The sequence below is a fragment of the Arvicanthis niloticus genome, unplaced genomic scaffold (assembly GCF_011762505.2).
Source record: "Arvicanthis niloticus isolate mArvNil1 unplaced genomic scaffold, mArvNil1.pat.X pat_scaffold_78_arrow_ctg1, whole genome shotgun sequence".
NCBI classification, from domain to species: Eukaryota; Metazoa; Chordata; class Mammalia; order Rodentia; family Muridae; genus Arvicanthis; species Arvicanthis niloticus.
Genome location: NW_023046387.1, coordinates 196,514 through 201,194, shown reverse-complemented (window position 1 = coordinate 201,194; position 4,681 = coordinate 196,514).

Genomic DNA, 4,681 nt, shown 5'->3' with positions numbered 1-4,681 from the left:
ACATTGTCAGCTTCTATCTGACAATGGAGTCTGTACTGCTTAGCCCAAACATATTGACCATAAACACCAGCACCAAACATCTCCCACAAGCCAACACCTCTCCATGCCTCTTAGATGCATGATGAGAGATCATACACTAGTCACTTACCCCAGACTGTGATTCAGCCCACATCACTTGTGTTCATCATGAGCATCCAAGGAGTAGTCCATTTTAACATAGCTGAATTTATGACCACAAAGATACAGCATGGATGTGGTTTTCAGCAGGAATTTGGGATCCATAAAGTGTGTCACACTATCCACATCATAAGCACAATTCCTTCTGTAGCTCTGACTGTTGGGAACTAATAACAAAGCCTAAGACACTTTACATTTGAAGATGTCCATTCCTAACTGATACTTCTACTGTTAAAAGACTGTGAACCACACATGAATACAGACAATTATTATGAGATAAAAATTAGAGATTGCCTTTATATTCATTAAAATATATTAATTTTATTCAATACCAGCTTAAAGTGGAGGAGTCAAAGTATACATTATACAGTCTTAGCAAAACAGCAAATTACAGTAACAAAAAATAATAAATAACAAAACTTCAAATGAAAAGAAAGAAAATCATGTACTCAAGGCAATCAAAACTCTAATTAAAACCAAAACACAATAATTAAGCTAAGCAGCATTCCCTTGCTGTAGAATTTGCTGCACTAACCTATAGCCTGTTGCTGGCTTTGGAAATATTGTACAAAGGTAGTCAGCAATGGTAACAATCTCTTCAAGATGAATGTAGGTATGCCCCATTGGGGTGGGGGTTTGCTGTTGGACAATTTCTTCCAAGGGAAAGCATGTGTCATGTTACAGACAATACCTCAAAGTCTTTAACATTTGCTTGACTGATCTCTCTGAAATTATTGCTGATGACTCATGAGGACAAGTGAAAATTTACATTTTGAGGCTCCTCCTGGATGACCAACAGATCTTCATGTCCCTCAGCACTTCTTTGAAGCCTTCCATACATGCACTCTTGCTGGACCATAGTCTAGACAAAAATAAAGGCCTTGTAACATATAGGAATCCAAAGAAAGGAAGAAAATGCAGCCCAAGATTGCCATGGTTATAGGGATGAGATGCAATGGTGGTTCACTTGCTTTGCACACCCAGTGCTGCTGGTGAGGAGTTGTGTCTGAGGGAGATCTTGACCTGTTCTGTGTCCTATTTGAGCTTCTGTTGAAGTATTTCAGACCTAGGGGAGGAAGAGACAAAGGCCTGGTGAAGACCTGCTGTAGTGAGCCGCTGTGGCTGCACACGTGCGTTTTTCCAACATGGCGCTGGCCACATGTTTCCCCAGCAATAAACAATCATTCTGCGCAGCTGCTAGGCAGAAAGAGCGCCAAACCACTGGCCTATCCCGAGGCGTAATACTGGGTAGTGAGCAAGCAGCCATTCAGAAGTGAATACGTCACTCTAGGGTGTATTTAAGGGACCCTCTTCCGGTTTCTTGGGTCTTTCCGCTTTATCGTGTGCAGTAGTAAAAAGTTCCTCGTGGCAGTAAACCCGTATCGCCTCCTGTCCTTATTCGCGGGCGAAAAGGGATTTTGGGGGCGCGCGTTACATCTGGTGCCGAGAAACCCGGGAAATTTTAAGGCGCTGCGGGAGACCACCCAAGCTTGGGGACGGGTTACAAACTGAGGAACGCGAGGTGCATCCTGGAAGGTATGCTTGGCGTGGAGACCTTTGTTGCGACCGAATTTTCATTCACTGCCGCTGCTGTAGTAGCTGGCCTTGTGTGGTTTTCATTGGCAGTCTATTTTTGTTGTGAGGAACTAGCTCGAGGCACAGCTAATAGGAGTGGAGAGGTTTCAAAAAAGGTCTGCTCTAAGCTATCAGAACCAGGATGTGGCAACAGGTGCTCAGCCATAGGGTTGGGAAAAGAGAAACAGACGAAGAAGTCTGGAGAGAGACTGGCCAGAGAGTTTGGTTATAGGAAAGAATGTTCAGGAGGAATACAGGCCACTGCAGGGCCTGTTAAAGCTAGGAAACCTTCACCGGCTGGTGAAGAGAAGCGGGAACCCCCGCACCCAATTAAGGAGCCTGCTTCCATACACCTTAGCAGCTCCGAGGAAGATCTAACACAAGGAGAGGAAGAGGGCCTGGGGCAGGAACCAGCGGCCTGTACTAAGGCTGGAGGTCCCAAAGTAAGACTAAGAAAGCCTTTGAATTCCTCAGCCCCACTCTTGCCTCCAACTTACGATTCGGGCGGAGGCCCTAACTCATTCCTCAGCCCGGCGGATCAGAGGCAGCTACAGCTTGCATTTCCGGTCTTTGAAGCGGCAGAAGGCGCCCGCGTTTATGCTCCCGTAGATTATAGACAGGTCAAAGAATTAGCGGAAGCAGTGCGCGCATATGGAATTGGAGCTAACTTTACTGTAGCCCAAGTAGAGAGGTTAGCTACAGCCGCCATGACTCCAGGAGATGCCTTAGTATAAGAGAAACTAAGAGAAATCCTTAGTTCTGCTTTTTTTGTTTATTATCCTGTCCTTGGTGCACCAATGTCCACGTGTGTCTCATTGTATTTTCTGTCCACGTGTCTCGTATGAATGATTGGTCGTCTATGTTTCATGTTCTATGTTTAATGTTTAAAAGATTGTTAAAATTGCTTGATTCAACACTTGGTCTAGTCTAACTTGGTTTTCAAAGGCAGTTTTAATATGCAGAGCAGTGGCTAAAGAGTTGAGCTCAGCTGGAAAGGCTGCCTTTTCTAGGGACCAACATGTTTTTGGATTAAATAAGGAAGTTAAGAGTTTGTCCTAGAAAAATCAAAGTGACAAGGTGCTTTTATCTTAAAATTACAGCTAGAGAAATCGAGAAATTTTGTTTGGTTTAAATATATAAGATGTGTTGTCATTTCATTTTTGCTTCCAACTGATTTTTAGAAATTATTGGCCTAAAGTTATTGGATATGATAAAAAGGTTTACAACCTTGATAAAAAAGGCTGGCTTAAGATTGGTGACTCAGGGTTGGAGTCATTCAAAAACCAGGTGTGTAAAGATAAGATTTAAGAACAGTGTCTCTTTGGTGAGATATTTAAAGCTGCACTATCGTGCATCTACATATAAGAACTGGCAGCAAAACTTTATAGCATAAAGGTAATTTACTTGATGTTGATTTTAAAGAAAATAAATTGCTTACATCGTTAAAGATTGGTTTTGTTTTTCAAAAATATGGTTATACTCTAACATTAAAAAAGAGGCTTAAAAACATAGTTAAACTGCCAATATTCCATTGGCTACAGTTGATAATTCAACCGAGAGTTTGAAAATTTTTGATTTGCCTATGTTTATAGAAAAAAGATACAACACGTGTCTTTTAAAATTTAAAGTTTAAATTTAAAGTTAAAAAAAAAATGTGCAGTTCAGGCCTCAGAGAACAGGCGGGAGATTAAAAATATTTACATTTGAATTAAGACAATGCAGACTGAGCTCTACAGCTCAGGAGCCGCTCCCAGATGGAATGGTAGTTTATACGGATGGGTCAAAAACAGGAATAGGTGCCTATGTGGTTAATGATAAAGTTACATCCAAACAATATCATGAAACCTCACCTCAAATGGTGGAATGCTTAGTGGTGTCAGAGGTTCTGGAAATATTTCCAGGTCCCTTAAATATTGTTTCAGATTCCTTCTATGTGGTTAATGCAGTAAAAGCATTGGAAGTTGCTGGGTTAATTAAGACATCTAGCAGACTTGTGGAAGTTTTTCAAAAGATTCAGCTTACCCTGGCTAAGCGTAGATCCCCGGTCTTTATAACTCATATTAGGGCTCACTCAGGCTTACCGGGACCTATGTCCCGTGGCAATGACCTGGCAGATCGAGCCACAAGGTTAATTGCAATTGCCCTTTCGCCAAAGTTAGATTTGGCTAAAGCTTTTCACAAAAGGTTTCATGTGACAGCTGAGACATTAAGATGTCGATTTAACATCTCTAGAAGGGAGGCCAGAGATATTGTTACTCAATGCCAAAACTGCTGTCAATTCCTACCTGTTCCCCATACAGGAGTTAACCCTCGGGGAATCAGGCCCTTACAAATCTGGCAAATGGATGTTACCCACATCCCATCCTTTGGTAAATTACAATATTTGCATGTTTCTATTGATACTTGTTCTGGAGTTATATTTGCCTCTCCTTTGACCGGAGAAAAGGCGGCCCATGTTATTCAACATTGCCTCGAAGCTTGGAGTGCTTGGGGAAAGCCTAAAATCCTTAAAACGGACAATGGGCCAGCCTACACTTCTCAAAAATTTAAACAATTTTGTCGCCATATGGAAGTGACACACCTGACGGGTCTTCCTTATAACCCCCAGGGACAGGGCATCATTGAGCGTGCTCACCGCACCCTTAAAACTTATTTGATAAAACAAAAGGGAGAAGTTGAGGAAGCTCTGCCCACGGTGCCACGAGCTACTATTTCTCTGGCACTTTTTACCCTCAACTTTCTGAATTTGGACAGTCAAGGCAATACAGCGGCTGATCGCCATTGCATGGAACCAACTAGGCCAAAAGAAATGGTAAAATGGAAAGATGTTTTGACTGGTCTATGGAAAGGCCCGGATCCTATTTTAATAAGATCCCGGGGAGCGGTCTGTGTGTTTCCACAGGGGGAAGACAATCCATTTTGGCTGCCA